The sequence below is a fragment of the Aotus nancymaae genome, unplaced genomic scaffold, assembly GCF_030222135.1.
Source record: "Aotus nancymaae isolate 86718 unplaced genomic scaffold, 86718_ANA_hifiasm-v0.15.2.pri h1tg000040l, whole genome shotgun sequence".
NCBI lineage: Eukaryota > Metazoa > Chordata > Mammalia > Primates > Aotidae > Aotus > Aotus nancymaae.
In genome coordinates this window covers 58,707,046-58,727,521 of record NW_026988454.1, presented here as the reverse complement: position 1 = coordinate 58,727,521, position 20,476 = coordinate 58,707,046, and the positions used below count along the sequence as shown (strand labels likewise).

General features: G+C 36.8%; 1 protein-coding gene across 2 annotated transcripts in view; it reads left to right on the top strand.

Moving 5' to 3' along the window:
* The window catches only part of FOXO3 (forkhead box O3), a 125,154-nt gene that overhangs the window by 35,257 nt on the left and 69,421 nt on the right, over nucleotides 1-20,476 (top strand). The gene's annotated exons all lie outside the window — the stretch shown is intronic.

Sequence of the window (20,476 nt, the reverse complement as noted above, 5' to 3'; positions counted from 1 at the left end):
ATTGTAACTGTGACCTCTCCATTCTTCAGCTTAAGCTAAATTTAATGATACATAGAAAAAGTTTGGGACTTATTATATTGAATTCATTTCCCAAGCATACTCATTGTTTTGTAAGAAATACACAAAGTTTTTGTTTTTTTAAAAACTCAGCAAAGCTACTGGGTACATGGGACCCCTTTGCCCTTTCATTGAGACCGTTTGCATAGGTTTTTGTAGTTTCTGTAACTTTTATTATTTTATGTTTTCTCTCATAGAAGTATATGTTTTTGGAGGGGAGGCAATTTGTTAATACAAATTCTAAATATAGATTGTTTACTCTAGAAAAGAAAGGATCAAATAAAGCAAAAACCATACAGAACTGCCTTCCTACATTTCCCATTCCTAAGACTTTAGGATAAAATCTCCTCTCCTATTTTAAGTCACTGCTGTCTAAGGGAGTTTTTTTGCATGCAGCATGAAATTAGTGACCTCTGTGTTTGCACATGGTTATGAGGGGCCTGATGGTGTTTAGATGCCAAGCTACCATTTTACCTTGTTAGTGATAAGTTTGATAATTCTGCCAGAAATGGATTTTTACATTGATGGGCCAAGTATAGGGTATTTTGAGATTGTAAGAAACATTTTAATGGTGGCAGCCCTGGTCCCCTTCATTCTCTCAGACTGCCCAGATACTGCTTCCCTCCTGTCCTTTTTGTTTAAACTTCCCATTCTTATTTTTTTCTTCCTAAAATGTTCCTTTACTTTGAAGAATGCCCCCAAAATTTATAACCTGTCAGTGTGCATTATTTTCCCATGAAGATCAAATGCTTTATTTTCTACCTTTCTCTTCTCCATCCTAGTATACCTTAGCATTAAAAGCATTTTTATAACACTATTTTTGCTATTGTTTACCAGCGGATTTTGAGGAATAATGGACCTCTTTGAGGAAATTTGTGTTGCCTGTTCTCTAAAAAAAATGTGGCTACCTAAGACATTTTGCATGTGATTTGCATATGATTTCAGGGGCTTACGGACTCACTAAGTCTCATCCATGGACTCCTGGTTAATGCCCTAAATGAAAAAAAAAAGTTCAGAGTAAAAGTAGGAATGTGGACTCAGAGATATGGGGGGAAAACGTATAGATTACTTGAAAAGTTATGGGTTGGTGAATGAACATCTCATGTATGTTTTGTAAGTAGGGAAGGAACACTCTTGTTTGTCAAGGGAATGAGAAAGTTAAAGCAAGAAATGGAAATTGGAGATGGGGCACTAAGAAGCAACTTTTAGAGGAAGGTGGAAGGTAAATAAATGTGTATCTGTCCATAGGCAAGGTTACAGGGAATTTGGGAGAATCCAGAACACTAGCCTAATTAAACACTTTGTTTAAAAAGTGATCTGTGGTTTTAAAAAAGGATCTGAAAATATTTAATATACACTGTCACTCTTTGGGAACTTCAAGATCTGTACTAGCAGATTGAAGCCCCTGAGAAGTCCTACAGTAAAGAAACCTGTTTTGTATTGTTTAACCCAGCATATCCCAAACAGTTCAGCTCAAAGGGATTTTTTTTTTAAACAGAAAACAGTTATCAGCAGAACATACTTTGAGAAATAAACTGTTGGACTAAATAAACTAGAGTCTTTTCTAACTCTTTAGAGTCTGAAGTGTGAATGATATCCTGAACCACAATAAGCAGAGAAAATCCCAAAGGACTGGAGAGAAAATTTTCTCTGGAGATGGCAGCAGCTAAGTGAGAACAGAACTTGGCCATGCAGTTGTGTCTTAACTTGTCCCAAAAGGGAAGTGCCAGAATGTGGATGATGCCACTGGGCTATATTAGAGACACATCAGCTCAGAGGTTGTGTAACTTGTTTCCATGGTTAGATGAGAAAGAGAGCCAGACCTAAGAGTGTCCACTTGAGCCATTAGAAAGTGACACCCCAGAGATTTACTCTTTTCAACTTCTCTGTCCCCATTAAATCCAGAAGCACACCAGGCCGAGAATGGGCAATAGGCTTAAGCACAAAGAGATTGCTTATGATTCTGAACATGGAAGGCATTTCAGCTATGAGGATGCTCATTTAAGAGAAATTGCTTTCTTATTAAACAGAATGATTGTGCTTTTTAAAATTGATCAGACCATCCCCATGCTGCCTTGTGGTATTTGTACCCATTATGGATAATGACTATGTAAAATTATGGATTCTGTGGGCTAAATTTAAGCTGGCAGTACAGGGCAAAAGGGTACTTTGATTCCATTACACATTGCGTTATCAGTCTCCAGAGTCCATGGAGTTAGGTACTCCATGTTTTAATATCTTTCAATAATTTTTTAATACCGATCCTCTGCTGGCTTTGGTGACTTACACTGTAGACCTGTATGTGGCTGTGTTCAGCCATAGCATGTGAGGTGGCCAGAGAGCTAGTTCAGGAACAAACAGCTATTTCATGTTTCCTCCAAGTTTTAATAAGCACTTAGGTCTGCCTGACTCTTGAGATGTATCACAGAGTTCATCACATGTCACCTATTGTAGTACTAAAAGAGATATTAAAATTAGAATTCATGCTTTTGGTGTTTTAAAATTAGCGACTCTTTTCCCTTTGTTGAAGCTATGCATATTTGTTAAATAGTGTCTTTTAAACCCATAAATTCTAAGCTAGAATTGATGAACATTCAGATTAAAGTAAGTGAGGAAAAAAATAAAAACAAAATTCCTCTCATGAAGTTTGAGGTTCCCAGTTATTTAGTGGGGCATGTGTCTTCCATTAAAGATATAGTTCGCATGCAGTTAATAATGTACAACACTGTGGGTTCTCTCTGCTTTCATCCTTGCCTTCTTCCTCCCTACACTTCCCTCTTCCATCTCCCTCTATTTGGGGAGGGAAAAGTCCCATGCATCTTTCTGCTCTTTCTAGAATTTGTTCCTTGGTAGTTTCTTCATCAACTTGAGTCACCTCAGCCCTAGAGGAGGAATGGATTGACTGAATTCTGCTGACTTGTTGCTACCCAGCTCTGCTGATAGGGACATTTGTAGGGTGGGGATGACAGGGGATTACCAAGCAGTTGCTGAGTGATAAACTGAACTGAGGTAGCCACAAGCAGGATACATAAAAAAGAACCACTGGCATGCACTGACCCATTGCTTTGAACCAGCTGTCTATGCTGGGCCTTGGTGGGAAATGGAGAAAAAAGAAAAAAATCTAGAGCTTTCTCTTGAACAAAGTTAAGCACAGCTTGAGTCAGAAACATAATTCCAAATGGTTTGGGGCAGAACAGATTTTGCTGGGGGGAGGGGAATGTTACACATTTTATGGTGATTGACTTACTGGAAATTCACCATCATGGAAACAGAAATTTAGGGAAAAATTCTAAATGTATTCTGGGAAACCTCTCATTCATGAAATTGTTTTGGCAGACAAATGGCTTCCAGGAATGCCTAACCAGGGCATTGCTTTATATGGCAAGATGTGGATGGTTGCTAACCTGTTGACCTGGTGGTCATTGGAGACTGCCCACCCAGGGCAGCAGTCTCTGTATACTACTCTACCTTCTACATGCTGACTTAGCGTGATGGCCAGCAAGGAGTTTCTCTGATTCTTGTCTGGGCATATTCTTTCTCTTTCCCTTTTCTTTTTTTATACAACAAATAAAAAGATTGCGAACAGTTATTACATAGGAAACTGGAGATGTAAACAGAGTTCATTAGAAAATGGGATGAGAGCTGTTTTTATTTCTAGATCAGAGTAACTTTGTGAGAGTAAGCTGTTTTTTATTCCCTGTTCTCCATCTTCCTTTTACTCTGTTATTAATCCTGTTAATAAGTAAATGACCCTTCTGAATTGAAACAAGGTTGGGACTGCTCTTTAAAAACATAACCTTTTTATTAGGATTTTCTTTAACATAGGCTAATTTTATTAAAATAAAAGAAATCTTGCTAGGTATTAACTTTGTTGCTTATCTAGGACCAAGAAATATATTAACTTTTATACATCTCAGCTCTCAGCTGTGTCTAGAATGTTGTATATGTATGTAGTTTGTGGATTTATGTTTTGAATACATTATTTCTTATTGGAATGGTGCTCAACATTTTATTTAGGAAGCAGCATAGTCGAAGATTATTGGCTTTTCATAATGCTGTCCTAATGACCTCTCACTCAGTATGTGCCTTGCCCTGGGGCTCAGTGAGAGTGTTGTGTTTCCACAAACATGCTTCCTCATGGTCTTTTCTCTCATGGTCAGTCACAGGGGCTTTCCCAGGTTTAGTGTGCCAACTTCTGACTGCAAATGGGTCTCGTTTTCTAAAATCCTTCCCCCATTCTTCCTTAAGAAAAAATCTTAGTCTATTAAAAATCTGCCTCACAAACATAGAAATCCTTCAGAGTAAGTATCTGAGCAGCAAGCCTACCCCATGTCTACCATATATCATGGTTTCTGTTAAGGGCCATCCCATTTCTTCAGACAGATTCCTTCTTCTTCCTCCCATCCCACTTACTTTTCACTTGGGAAGGGGGATTGTCCGGTCTCAGGTTTCCTTCCAGAATAGAACCATATTTTAGCAAAATATTGGGTGGCTGGTTCTTTTCTTCAAGACCTACCTGTGCCCGTGTTGGTCCTTTATGTGAGGAAAGTTGAGTTGCTGCCTGGTACCACTTGCCCATAGATCTGAGAGGTAAGCAAGTTTTAATGGACTAAGTTTTTTTTTTCTTTTTTTTTTTTTTTAATAAGGAGGGTGGGAGGAGGATTTTAGAAAACTAGATCCATTGGCCTACAGTTAGAAGTTGGAACACTGAACCTGGGAAAGCTTCTGTGGTGGCTGACCATGAGGAAAAAGACTACTTTAGTGACTACTGACATAACCTGGTTTGTGTTACCTGTGAGGACTAGCTGCACACAAATTGGTGTTCCTTAGATATAAGCCTTTACAACTTTTATTTCCTCCCATTATAAAAGTACGTGTGGGCCGGGCATGGTGGCTTATGCCTGTAATCCCAGCACTTTGGGAGGCAGGCAGATCACCTGAGGTCAGGAGTTTGAGACCAGCCTGGCCAACATGGTGAAACCCCATCTCTACTAAAAATACAAAAAATTAGCTGGGTGTGGTAGCACACACCTGTAATCCTAGCTGCTTCGGAGGCTGGGGCAGGAGGATTGCTTGAACCAGGGAGGCAAAGGTTGCAGTGAGCCGAGATTGCACCGTTGTACTCCAGCCTGGGTAACAAGAGCAAAACTCTGTCTCAAAAAAAAAAAAAAAAAGGTATGTGTGTTCATTGTGGAAAATTTAGAAGCCAGAGATCACAAAATGAAAACAACCTATAATTTTGCAGTCAATAATTGTTATTTTTTGTGTGCATATTTCCTGGTTGGTTGACTGGGATGATAGATAAGATTTTAAAATCTGGTTTTTACTTAAGCCTCAGGGACTTTGTGGTTGAATGTCTTGGCTAATTTTTATAAGGGAAGAAGGATTATGAATACTTCTGTGCCATAAATAATTATCAATGACTTTAAACATATCATTTTTAAGTAATTGTAGATTCACATGCAGTTGTGGGAAATGATAGAGATATCCCATGTAGCATTATTGAGTTCCCCTCATGGTAACATATTGCAAAACTATAGTTCACACAACCAAGATATACTGACATTGATACTGTCAAGATACAGAACATTTCTTATCACCATAAGGATCCTTCCTATTGCTTTTTTTTTCAAAAAATATTTTTATTATTTTATTTTTGAGACAGAGTTTTGCTGTGTCACCTAGACTGGAGTGCAGTGGCATGATCTCAGCTCACTACAGCCTCCGCCTCCTGGGTTCAAACAATTCTCCTGCCTCAGCCTCCCAAGTAGCTGGGATTACAGGTGCCCGCCACCTTGCCCAGCTAATTTTTGTATTGTTAGTAGAGACCAGTTTCACCATGTGGCTAGGCTGGTCTTAAACTCCCAATTTCAGGTGACCCACCTGCTTTGGCCCCAAAGAGCTGATATGACTGGCGTGACCCACTTCGCCCAGCCCCCCTCCTACTGCTGTCTTGTAACAACAGCTGCCTCCTTTCCCTACCTAACTTGACCCCTGGCAACCATTAATCTGCTCTTATTTCAAGAATGTTACGTAAGCGATGATATTATATCATCCAGTATATGGATTTTGGGGATTGACTTTTTCCATTAAGCCTAATTTCCTGGAGATTTATCCAAGTTGTTACACTTATCAGTAGTGTGTTTCTATTTGTTACTCTGTAGGTTATCACTGTATGGCTAGGTTACAGTTTGTGTATCCACTCATCACATGGATGATTACAAATGATGATATTTGGGTTGTTTTCAGTTTTGGGCTATTTTGAATAAAGGTTTGTGCGGTGAGTATATACAGGTTTTTGTGTGAACGTAAATTTTCATTTTTCTGGGATAAATGCCCAATGACTTCATTTTAATGATGGCAAAATATTTCATTGTATGAAATAAATATTTCATTAATTTAGGCGATTACTTCTTAATGGGTTGTTAAGGATTTTTCCCCCTAGGTTTTCTGCTGTTATAAATATCACAGATAAAAATATTTTGGCTAAATCTTAATGTATTATCTACTCTTACTTCTAGAGGTGGAATTGATGTCTGAGAACATACAACATTTTAAAGCTTTGCTTTTTCTAGTACCTCTTGTTTTTCTTTTCTAAAAACTTCCTAAACTCCTACCATCAATGTATGAAAGTGCCCATTTCTCATACTCTTGCCAACACAGAGCATTATTACTTTAAAAAATCTTTGTGGCCGGGCGTGGTGGCTCACGCCTGTAATCCCAGCACTTAGGGGAGGCCAAGGTGGGCGGATCATGAGGTCAAGAGATTGAGACCATCCTGGCCAATATAGCGAAACCTCGTCTCTACTAAAAATACAAAAAAGTAGCTGGGCATGGTAGTATGCGCCTGTAGTCCCAGCTACTTGGGAGGCTGAGGCAGGAGAATTGCTTGAACCCAGGAGGTAGAGGTTGCAGTGAGCCGAGATTGTGCCACTGCACTCCAGCCTGGCGACAGAGCAAGACTCCATCTCGAAAAAAAAAAAATCTTTGTAAGTTTCTGCCTTACCCGTGTAGCAGCATAACCTAAAGCTCCACTGTGAGTTTTCCAATCCCACTTGGCCTAAGAAGCTCTTTCAGAATAACAGAGATACCACCAAGATCTTGTTTTTTGCATTAAGTTTGGGACTGTACAATTTCATAGGACCTCACAGGATTTGGTCTAGAATGGGTGTGAAGAATCAAAAGAAATCACTCAGTCTGCCTGTTTTATGTGTTGCTGGTGTCTCTTATTTGTCGCTCATATTCATCTGGAAGGAGAGAAGTGTGCTGTCATAAGCAATAGCATTAAAACAAAAAATAGTAGTAACCTTTTATTATTATTAACAAGGGTTATTTTTGATAATAGATATAAATAACTTTTTATACAGGCTGATTAATATAAGCAATATAGGTTATTGTATACATGTGTCTCTGTGTGTTATGCATTACAGGAACCTATTTGAAGCTCTTAGAGCTGAGAATTAAGTGGTCTTTTAATGGAACTGCTAAGAGAAGGTAGAATTGGGAGATCCTTTTCTTCCCTCTTTATGCTAGAGTGTTTTAGTGTTTCTGTCTGTGACTAGGCAGTGACTTTAAAGGGATAAGATATGGTTAATAACATATCTACCAAAACCTGGAAAATATACTGTATTTTCTGAGATAAAATCTTTGAATTGAAAATTACTTTCTGGTGGAATATAGGAAACTGACATTTATTCATTCTAAAACTTTTTTTTTCTCACTTTTTGTGTTTTGATCTGTAGTTATTTTTTTCTTCTTTACCTGTGGTACCATTTTTAAGGTGAACGAGGCTAGTTTCTGCAAAAAATGGTTGCATTGTTTATCACTTCAGTAGAAGGTAGGATGATTTCAGATGAGGTTGTGCTCAGTAACTTCTCTGGTGCTAAATTAGTGTCCTGTGACAAAGATCCCATTCTTACAAATAAATGAGTAAAGGAGACTGGAAGAATCTGGCATTTCTCTTTTTAAAAGTGTATAATAAATTATTTATCATTCAGTTATTTAAGTACCTTCTACATGTTTGTAGCTGAAGACTAATGAGTATAATTAAACAAGTGAATCAAGTAAAGCATCAACCATGAAAACTTTTCTCTTTCTCAGGGATGATAAAGAACCCTCCTTTCTTTCCTTGTCATCTTTTCCAGTTTATTGTGATTCTTATGGTATTGGTGATCTTAACTTTAAGTGTCTAGAAAGTTTACACACATTTTGGCCGAAGAAAGAAAGTACAGTATTGAATAACAAGTTGAGGATCTCTGGGTATTAAATATAACCTAATTTCCAGAGGATGACTTGATATAAAGAGAATGGGACTCTGCTGACAGGGGAGAGGATGGAATCATTAGTGTTCTACCCCAAGGTAGAACATCATCTTTCAACTAATCCTGGACAGGTAACATTTAACAGTGATGTGCCTTTGCCTGAAATGAGTAGAAATATTATATGACTTATTAGTATGTAATATTACTTTTGACATTGACATTTGTGAACAAGGAATAATCAGTTTGCTTACTTGTTCATTATTATGTCTGAACAAGAAATAAATGTTACAGTGTTAGAGTCTCTACTAGAACTGAACTTGAACAACAGCTTGTGAATGCAGCCAAAGAAAAGAGCCAGTTTGGATATTTCAGGCCCCCTCAACTTTTTGAGGGTTTTTTTTTCCTTGTTGCTTTTTTGCTTTTCAGTTTGTTTGGTTTGGACCCTTTTTTAAAGTATCTGAAGGTTGTCTAAGCTCAAGTTTATCCCTGTGGAGATGCCTTCACATGGGGCATCTGAATGTCATGGGTGTGTGGTGATTCTAAGCCTTCCCCTGTTTTGTGACATGGCTCACTTAACGAAGTGTGAAGGTCCTATAAGAATAGAGAAAAAGGTATTTAAAGTCAGATGTTTCTGTTTTGCAAATTTACTTTATACGGTTCCACCACAGGACTGTGGCCTCTTGGCTTTATTAATTTTTATTTTTATGCTTATGGTGTTGCTTAGGCCAAAGTAAACTTTTTAGTTGAGATAAATGAAGTTCATAGTCACACTCTATTATGGCTATCCTTATATCCAGTACTAATTTTTTTTCTTTTTTTTTGTGATTTTGAAAACTATTAATAATTTTTGAGCATTCAGTATGTGTCCGACACTGTACTATGTCTTTTACTTACAGTATTTCTAATCTACACTTCGGAAGTTGCTCATTTCTCAGAAGAAGAAACAGGCTTAGCTCAATTAAAAGCTTGCCTAAAATGACACTCTGGTAAATAAGAGTGGGATTACAGGTCTGATTTTCTTTATTTTATAAATGGCTCAGGGATGATTGGAATTATCCTAGAAGGGAATGATTTGTTTTTGTTTTGTTTTGTTTTGTTTTGTGTTAGCACAGGACATACCAGGATGTTTCTTGTTTTGATTACCTGCTTAGATAAAGTGAGGGTCCAGGCCAGGGGACTGAATGGTTCTGAGAGGGAGGCATGCAAATGCAGCATGAGGCAAATTCGCATGTAGGACAACAAATTAGACGAAAATTAAGTTGAAAGGAGAAGTCACAAGATCCAATTATTTTGTTCAATGTGGTGCTTTCAAATCACTCAAAAGACCAAAAAAAAAAAGTTTTATTTTGTCATGTGAGCATGTGATCCTGCGTAGTTAATTGCTTTGCAAATTGTCATTGGCAAAATGCTTTGGAGGTTTTTGTGTAAGAGTTGCAAGTAAATTAAAATAGTTTGTGCTACAAAGAAACTTTGGTGAGAAACAGAACAATTATAATTTAAAAGAGGTGAGGCAGGATGAGAAAACAACTAATTTGATATCGAGGGTTTGAAGACTGGAGTTTTGTGCGTATGCTGGGAGACTCTTCAGAGCCTCTTCCCTGGTTGTCAATAATGTTCTTGTCAGTTGATGCCTAATTGCTGCTCTTGCCTAGAAATCCAGAAGCTCTGGAGATGAGGAGGTCTCTCTAAATCTAGTTCCACAGTGTATTAGCCCCTTTGTTCACCCCACAGACTGTACCCTTCCTAAAGTTGGTTTGCTGGCAAAGTCTGTCTGGTAGGGTGCTGTTTTCTGCATAGTAATCAAGCCTCTGCGATTGTGATATTCCTCCTCTTTCCTCTAAACTCTCGATTCTTGACACACATGGCAATGCCACTAGTATAACAAAAAATCAAAAGGAGAAAAGGAGAAAATGTCTTCTCGAGTTTAATTTGTCTGCACAGTCTTGCCAGGCTATGACTAAGTCTTATCTACAGGAGACTCCATGAGAAACCTTCTTCTCCTCTTCCCAGGAAGCAGCCTTGTGAACAAGCAGGTTCAAAAAGCTAGGGATTGACAAACTTTTCTAGTCCTTTTGCCAGCCTGTTCTGCTTTTACCAAGAGTTTAGTGACAGGACTACCTGTTTTAAATAGTTAAAATGTGTATTTTGATCACCTTTAGCGCATGCTACTTTGCACAGCTCTTTTTAAAGCCTTATGTAATCTACCTATCTGACCACTGTTGTGTGTGGTTTTCATTTTTGTTGCCTGATGTGACAGGAGCGGGTGAGGGTGGGAGTCCAGAGAAAGTTGAAGAAGACGGTGCTGGTTCTGCCACGAGATGTGTTTTTTTTCTTGTTTGTTTTTGTTTTGTTATGTGTAAAAAAAAACAACAAATAAACCTTTGGGATATTAGGCTGTTTTGGAGCAAGGTGTTGTCACTGTTTCTCAGACTTGGGGAATTGAGAATGCATAGACTTTTTAATTATTAACTTGTATGTTTTGACTTTCATACCTGAAAGGTCATACTTAAGAGATGAAAGAATTTTTATCCCAAATTGAAATGCTGTAGAAGAATAATGTTTTTCAGCTGGGCGCAGTGGCTCAAGCCTGTAATCCCAGCATATTGGAAGGCCAAAGTGGGCAGATCACTTGAGCCTAGGAGTTCACGACCAGCCTGGGCAACATGGCAAAACTCCATCTCTAGTAAAACAAAAATTAGCTGGGCATGGTGGCACATACCTTTGGTTCCAGCTACTTAGGAGGCTGAGGCACGAAAATTGCTTGAACTCAGGAGGTGAAGGTTGCAGTGAGCAGATACCCCACCACTGCACTACAGCATGGGTGACAGAGCGAGACTGTCTCAAAAAAAAATACAAAACGAAAAAGATTTTCTGTATTCCCTTCAGAAACTTGCTTCACTGATACTTTCTTTTCTGATCCTGGAAAAGTTACGTGTCTTGAAAATGGGATTGTAAAATGTGTTTGTTTCTAACCCTGTTTTTTCTTGCTCTGTTCAGACTCCTAGATGATTATGGATGCATTCTTTTCAGTCTCTAAAGTCTGAGGGAGTCCCTGTATCCTAATTTTTCTGCCAGCTGATGTGTAGTAGAATATAAGCATCCCCCTGCCTTTAGGAACTTGCAGATTATATTCTTTGGATGGCTTATTTCAGATGCTAAGGACAAAATTTATTCATTCATTCAATAAATATTTATTGATGCTTACTATGTGCTAGCTCCTGTTAGAGGGTTGGGGAATAAATACATCAGTGAACAAAAGATAAAATCTCCCTGCCTAAAAGATCCCATCTTAATAGAAATGTATGTTCTTTAACAGATTATTATCCTGGAAGAACTAATCTTTATTATTGCCAGTTTTTTCAGTGCAGTGGCATTTGGAGAGTCGGTGGCAGGTCTGGCCTTCAGTCCTGCCCCTATTTACTGCCATTTTCAAGCACCTTGGGGATTGTAGAATGGTAGAGTAGAAAGACAAGTGGAAATTCTAGTCCAGTTCCCTCATTTTATTCATCAGAAGTAATGTACAAATTCATATGCATACTCCCAGTGGGCCTTAAGATCACCTCAAGTTTCTCTCTGTCTCAAACTGAAGTATCTGTTTTATACTCAGAATCATCTTTAGAATCCTTGAGTGGAGTGAGATTTCTAGTTCAGCCCTTTGGAAAACTGATGCTTGGATAAATTAAGTGACACTCTCACTTTGTTTAAAGATGATTGAGAATTGGCTATCAGTGGCCTATTTTCTGGTCTTACAAGTAGTTCTGCCAAAGAGGCTAATATCTAACTGGGAATTGTCTTCTGTCCCCAGAGGGAAATGTAACATCAACCAGATTGGAGGCACAATCCTAAATAGAGGGATACTCAGAGAACTTTGCAGAACTTTTTGGGTTAAAAAACCAACTGCTCTTTTCTGGTGCTACTGCAGTTTCTCTATCAAAAACAAAATCCAGAAACAAAAATACTCTGACAGAAACCAGGAAACCAAATATCCTACCTGCTAGCCAACTCTATGGTTTCTGAACAGAGTGTACCATTTAGGATCCCGTTTAGCTGTCTTTGGGTTTATTTGAAAACTACTCCATTGTGGTTACAAGTGGAAAACAATTTAAAGGCTCTTCTTTGGCCTTGGTACTTTTATAGGGTTTCACATTTCTAATAATAAACTCTTCAGAAAGTTTGAAGAAATATGCTATTCTCAGAGGGGGGTTGTGGGTAAGCTTAACTTCTTATTTTTCTCTATCCCTCCCCTCCCAAAGTCAGAAAACTGGCCCTAAATTCCTGGAATAGATTTGTTTCAACCTCAGGACAGTTGCTTAAGCAGGTAAGTATAGAACATGTTTCCTTTTGTTAACACTGAGGTTGCCACAGTACTTGGCCAGCTGTGGAAGTTTGTGAACTGAACCTCAAGCTATTAAGAATGCCTTTGGTTAGTTTTGCCTTAATCCAAATGGACAGTTACCAGAGGACATGATGTAGAAGAGGTTATTGGAGATTAGTTCTTAAAGGTCTTTAAGATCAGCCTATGGTAATTCACATTCAGTACAGCTATGGTTTATAACTGGTAAGCTGAGTAAATGGATTATCTCTAAGCCTTACTATTTTTAACCTTACACCCCAAATAAATGGTGAATTGTCACGTCACTTACAAAAGGTTTTATTTTAGTGAGTGTTTAGAGACTAGGCAGATTTCACTTTGTTCCTGGAGAAGTAAATAAGAGGGAATGGTTGTGACTGAGGGCACTGTCTGCTGTTGTGGGAGAGGTACGAGGATTTTTCACACCTGGTTGCTGATGGGCCTGGGTTCTAGGCCAGGTTTAGATGCTTAGTATCTGAGTCACCTGGGGCAAAGTTGTAAAGCCCTGCTCTTGATCTCTCAGCTTTAAAATTAGCCAAAATGCGATTTGCCCTATTACTTTTCAAAGTGGTGATGAAAAGACACTAGTGAGGTTGCAGGTGGTATTGTTAAGAAGGGAAGCAGGAAGACTGAGCATCAGATAGGCCCGTGAATTTGTTTCTCACTCCATCTCTCTTTATGTAACACTATGGATCGCCTGTAAGCCTAAGGTATTTGTGTTTCTGGGTTAGCCACTTGTGCCAACAAAGTGACCTCTCTTAAACTGGAAAGCAGTTTGGAGTTCTCACCTGTTTCTTCAGGACATATAATTACAGATCTTGGAGTTGTAGTTAGGGCTTTATATCCCATATATGAATATGCTGCTAACATGCTGGAGGACTTAACTGTTAACAGCAGTGCTCCTTCTTGCCTAGGCTAGAGTTCTTTCATTAAACTCAGGAGATATGCCTGTTGAATTTTTGAAAAAATGTACACATACATGCACACATACGTACATTTTGGAAAAGGAAACAGTTGGGGGAAACCTGTCACCACTCCTCTTAACGTGAATTCCTTCATATTTGGTCATATATGCATGTATTGTTTGCTTAGCTACAGTAAGAGATTTTTGGCAGTTTGCTTTGTATCCCCTTCCACTCCCCATATACAGGCTTTACAGTGGGTATTTAAAATAATTGCTTGAATAGGACAAGGGTTGAATAGATTTATAATTTATTTATTTCCCCATTGGAGAGCCCTTGGTTTTTTTCTTATTTTAATATTCTTTAATATTGTAGTTATTGTTTTTGTAATTCAAAAATAAAAGACAATCTAAGAGTCCTACAAGTTGCTTAGATTTCTGTTAATAATTGTAAACTCCTGATCAGGAACGCAGAGTAAACTGGCCACGGGGAAATTTGCCTCACAAGAAGCTCAACAGAATTAAAAGGAGAGGATTCAGTGTTCTTAAATACAAATGAAAGTCATGGGACTGGACCTCTCAGCTTCATAGGCTGAGCCTCTTCACCTTTGTGCCCTGAGAGGAAAAAAGAATGGAGCTTTCTGGGTTTTGTGTGCCTCTGTGTTTTGGTTTTTAAGAGAGAACACATTTACACACTGTTGTCTTTGCAAGTAGATAGAAGTGATAGGACAGGGACTGGGTGAAGTCTGAGGCATGTAAATACAGTTTAAAATAATGCAGCGAGCAGACCTCCCCATTTCTTATTCCTCACACCTTTTGTTCCTGTTCTTCCCTCCACATCTTATAATCCGGAAAAGATAAAAACTCTTTTCCTATAATCCTGCTGTTTTTGTGGCGTTTGGATAATTTCACAGTGACACAAAATTGCCTTCCTATTTTTAAACTCTGATGATTTATTTTGAAATTTACCTGTGGAAAACAATCATAGTTATTGAGTTGTAATTTGAAAACACTAAAATTTATCAATTTAAGTATATAATTTAAGTTTTAGTGAATGTATACACATTCAAACACCACCATCATGATAAAACATTTCAAACATTTCATTACAAAAATTCCCTCATTTATTTTCATGAGTTCCTCTTCCTCCCCTCACTTACCTGCAACTGCTGAGCTGCTTTTTTCCTTTTCTAGAATTTTGTATAAATGGAGAGTCATACTGTATGTAGCCCTTTGTGTTTGTTAGCATCTTTTACTTAGTAGAGTGCATTTGAGATTCATCCATGCCTTTTATCAGTGGCTCATTCTTTTAATTGCTGAGAAGTGTGCCATTGTAGTATGGATATTCTGTTATAGAAATGTACCACAATATTTTATCCATTCACCAGGGGATAGACGTTTGGGTTGTTTCCAGTTTTTGACAATTATAAATAAAACTGCTATTAATATCTATGTTCAAGACTTTTGGGGATATATTTATTCATTTATTTGTGATAAATGCCTAGGAGTAGGACTGCTGGGTGATAAGTACAGTGTATATTTAACTTTATAAGAAACCGCCAAATTGTTTTCCAGAGTGGATGTACTATTTTGCATTTTCGTCAGCAATGTATGAGAGTTCTACTTGTTTCACATCCTCTCCAACACATGTAATTGCCAGTATTTTTACTTTTATCCATTGTAGAATGTAATGAGTATGTAGTGGTAGATATCTCATTGTAATTTTAAGTTGTATTTACTTAATGATTAATAATGTTATACATCTTTTCATGTGCTAATTTGTAAATTGTATATCTTTGGTGAAGTGTCTATTGAAATATTTTGCCTTTTTTAAAAAAAGGATTACTGTATTTGCACTATTCAGTTAGGAATTACTTATGTATTCTGAATATACATCTTTTATCAGAAATAAGTATTGCAGGTATTTTTTCCTGTTTGTAGATTGCTTATTCATTTTGTTAACACCATCTTAACAACTGAAGAGTTAAGTTTTAGCTCTTAAATTTAAGTCTTTGATCCATTTGGAGATAATTTTAATATTTTGTATAAGAGTCTAGATTCATTTAACCATTGAACTTCCTTGGCACCTTTGTATATTTCTAGACCCTCTGTTCTATTGATTACATGTTTTTTTTTTTTCTTACACTGATACCACATTTCTTTATTACCGTAGCTTTATTTCATCAGGTAGTGTAACTCTTCCAATTCAGTTCTTTTTCAAAATCATTTGGACTGTTCTAGATCTAGTTATCTTGAATTTCTCTCAGCAGTGTTTTATATGTTTTAAAAACATAATTCTTACATACCTTTTGTGAAATTTATTCCAGAAACTTTATGTTTTGATGCTATTATAAATGGTATTTTAAAAATTAATTTCCAGTTGTTTAGTATGTAGGAATATAATTAATTGGGTTTTGTGTATTGACCTTAACTCTTGTAACTTTGCTAAACTCATGTATTAGTTGTAATACCCTTTTGTAGATTCCTTAGGATTTTTTTGCATTGATGCATGTCTATAAATAAAGTTTTCTTCCTTTCTAATGTATCTTTTTTTCTTCCTTTATTTCTTTTTCTTGCCTTATTTCACTAGCCAGGACCTCCAGTACATTGTTGAATAGCAGTAGTGAAAGCAAAGATCCTTGCCATTTTTCCCATCTTAAGGGGAAAGCACTCAGTCTTTCACTGTTAAGTATGATATTAGGTATAAGTTTGTCACATATTTCCTTTATCAGGCTGAGATAGTTTTCTCTATTCCTATGTGTTGAGTAGTTTTTGTTTTTTAAATTATGAGTGGGTATTGAATTTTGTCACATGCTTTTTCCTCATCTGTTGAGATCATCAGATAGTTTTTATTTTTTAGTCTTTTAATATGACGAAATATATTGACTGATTTGCAATGTTAAACCATCCTTACATTCCTGGGATAAATCCCACTTGGTCATGATATGTTGTCTTGAGATTCAAGTAGCTAAAATTTTGTTAAGGATTTTTCCGTCTGTCTTCATGAGGAATATTGATCTATAAATGATCTTATATCTTTGCCTGATTTTGGTACCAGTATGATGGTGGTCTCATAACGTGAGTTGGAAAGTGTTTTCTGTTCTGCTTTTTGGTAGCACTGTACTATCTCTTCCTTTAATGTTTGGTAGAATTCAACAGCCTTGAAGCCATCAGAGCCTAGAGTTTTTTTGTGTGTGAAAAAATGTTTAACTGCTAATTCATTTCATAGATACTGTGCTGTTGGCTTGTCATTTCTTCTTGAGTGAGTTTTGGTACTTTGTGTCTTTTAAGGAATTTGCCCATTTTATTCAAGTTGTCTAATTTATGGGCATAAAGTAATTTATAATGTTCTCTTATTATCCTTTCAATAGATATATGTAGTGATTTTATTTTCATTCCTAATGTTGATAATTTGTCTTAACTCCATTTCCCCCTCATTCCTTATCTGTTTAGTGCCTTACAATTTTATTGATCTTTTAAAAGAATTAACATTTGATTCCACTGATTTTTCCCCTCTATTACTTTTATGTTTTTACTTCCATTGATTTTTTTTTTCTTTTTCTTTCTTTCTTTCTTTTTTTTTTTTTGAGATGGAGCCTGGGCTCTATTGCCCAGGCTGGAGTGCAGTGGCACAATCTCGGCTCACTGCAACCTCTGCTCCCTGGGTTTAAGCGATTCTCCTGCTTCAGCCTCCCTAGTAGCTGGGATTACAGGCGCCTGCCACTGTACCCTGCTCGTGTTTTTTGTGTGTTTTTAGTAGTGATGTGGTTTCACCATCTTGGCCAAGCTGGTCTTCAACTCCTGACCGTGTGGTCCACCTGCCTCGGCCTCCCGAAGTGCTGGGATTACGGGCGTGAGCCACCGCGCCCGGCCCTCTCTTACTCTTTTTATTTCTTTCCTTCTGCATGTTATGGGTTTAATTTGCTCTTTTTCTGGCATCTTAAGGTGAAACCTTAGATCATTTACTTGAGACCTTCCTTCCTAATATAAATGTTAAAAGCTATACATTCTTTGCTACAGCTACTTTAGCTGCATCTAGTGAAGTTTGTGTTTTTGCATTCAGTTCAAAATGGTTTCCATTTTACCTGTAATTACCTCTTTGGTCTGTGGTTTGTTTAGAAGTGAATTTTAAAATTTCCAAGTATTGGGAGGATTTTCTGGATATTTTTCTATTATTGTTTTCTAACTAAATTCTTTTGTGGTTGGAGAAACTATTTTGTGTTCTTTTAAAATTATTGAGATTTGTTTTATGGCCAAGAATATGGTCTGTCTTATTGAATGTTTTCCGTGTACTTAAAAAGAATGTGTTTACTGCTGTTTGGGGGTGATTTGTTCTATAAATGTCAATTAGGTCAAGTTAGTCAAGTTAATTTTCTCACTACGTGTTCTATCAGTTACTGTGAAAGGAATGTCGAAATGTCCAGCTGTAATTGTGGATTTGTCTCCTTCAATTCTATTAGTTATTGCTTCATGTTTTTAACAAACTTTAATTGAAAAATAATAATTGCATACTGCTTTATGTATTTTGAAAATCTGTTAGGCAGTTAAACATTTCAGGTTGTTATATCCTCTTGATACATTGACCCTTCTATTATGAATTGTCTCTCTTCATCTTTGGCAATATTTGTTGTTGAAATCTGTTAATTAATAACTGTTAATAATATAGTTACTCCAGCTTTCTTTTGATTACTATTTGTATGACAGATCTTTTATCTTTGTACTTTTAATCTATCTGTGCCTTTATATTTAAATGGATTCTGTACAGATAGCAAACTGTTGGATGTTTCTGTTTTTGTTATTTTTTAATCCAATCTGACAATCTCTGCCTTTTATTTGGAGGGTTTTTTGTTGTTTTGGGTTTTTTTGCTTTTCTTCAAAGACCACTTTATATAATGTAATTATATTTGGGTGTAAATCAGTTACCTTGCTATGAGTTTTCTGTTTGTCCAATTTGTTCTTTGTGTCCTGTTCCCCCTATTCTTGCCTTCTCTTGAGTTAGGTGGTTTTGTTTGGGTTTGACGAATCCATGCTATCTCCACTGTTGGCTTATTAGGTACATCTCTTTGTTATTTTTTAATGGTTGCTCTAGGATTTACACATTTTTAACGGATCATAGTCAGTTTTCTGCCACTTTACATGGAGTGTAAAATCTTTGAAACAATACACAGCCATTTTCCCCTTACTATTCTTAGTGCTGTTTTACTTCTACATATGTTATAAGCCCCAGGATATATGGTTATTTTTGCTTTAGATAGTCATTATCTTTTAAAAAGATTGAAGATAAGAAAATATTATTTATATTTACTCATATATTGATGATTTCCTGCTCTTCATTCCTTGTTTAAGTTCAAATGTCCATCTGGCATCATTTTCTCTCTGTTTGATGAAACTGCTTTTTAAAACATCTCTTTCAGTGTACCAGTGCTGGCATTGATTCTCATTTTTGTTTGTCTGAAAAAGTCTTTATTTTATCTTCGTTTTTGAAAGTCATTTCTATTAGGTATAGATTTCTAGATTGGTAGCTTTATTTCCCTCTCTTAGTAAAGATGTTCCTCCATTGTCTTACATAGTCTCTGAAAAGTGATTTGCTCATTCTATCTTTATTTCTCTTAATGTCTTCTTTCTTCTGACACTTAAGTATTTTTCTTTGTATCACTGGTTTTGATTATTATGATGTACCCTTATTTAATTACATCTGTTCTTTCTGGAGTTTGTTGAGTTTTTCTTGGAACTGAGTGTTTATAGTTTTTTATAAAAAAATTTAAAATCCAGCCATTATTTCTTCAGATTTTTTTTTTCTGTTCTCTCCCTCTTTCCTCTTCTTTTATCATGTCAGTTACACATGTGTTAGATAATTTAATATTGTCCCCACAGGTCACTGGATGCTCTTAGTTTCTTTTTCAGTCTTTCCCTGTGCTTCACTTGGGTTAGTTGCTATTGTTGTGTCTTAAAGTTTACTGATCTTTTTGCAGTGTTTAATTTGCTGTTAAACCCATCCAGTGTATTTTTTAATTCAGATATTTTATTTTTCTTTACTAGAGGTACCACTGGATTTATTTCTTTCGTATCTTCCATTTTCCTACCTCTTTTTTTTTCCCCCCCTCTTCTTACTACATACAGTATGTAACTTTTTTTTTCTTTGAGAAAGAGTCTCACTCTGTCTCCCAGGCTGGAGTGCAGTGGTGCTATCTTGGCTTACTGCAACCTCTGCCTCCCGGGTTCAAGCAATTCTCCTACCTCAGCCTATTGAGTAGCTGGGATTACAGGCGTGTGCCACCATGCCCAGCTAATATTTGTGTTTTTTGATAGAGATGGGGTTTCACCATGTTGGCCAGGCTGGTCTGAACTCCAGGTCTCAAGCAGTCCACCCGCCTCGTCTTCCCAAAGTGCTGGTATTACAGATCTGAGCCACTGTACCTGGCCATATTTCCTTGGATACCAGGCAGTGTGAATTTTACATAGCTTTTCTTTTTTTCATATTAAATAAGAAGTTTATTGAAACAGCGAGATGCTTGACTTAAAGAGAAAACTATATAGGATTCTTTTTTTTCTTTAATTTATCCCTAGTTAAAAACAGACTGCCCTACCTGTAACAGCTACATACAAAAAGTTATAAAATTGTCCTTGATTTTACAATGATAAATGAAAAACATTAAAATTCTCCAGTTGAACAAGGTATGCAAAGATTTTTATTTTATTTTATTTTTGTTGTTAAAACAGTGAGAGCAAAATAACTTATTGAAATATGAAGAGCAGAATGAGCATGCCACTAATGGAGAATGGGAGTACTTTTACAGAATCAGTATTTTTCCCCATCCTGTCTCCACTTGATGTCAATCAAAACATTCCATTGGCTGTTTAGTTAAAAAAAAAAACAAAACCTACAATATGCTTGTGCACATCTAC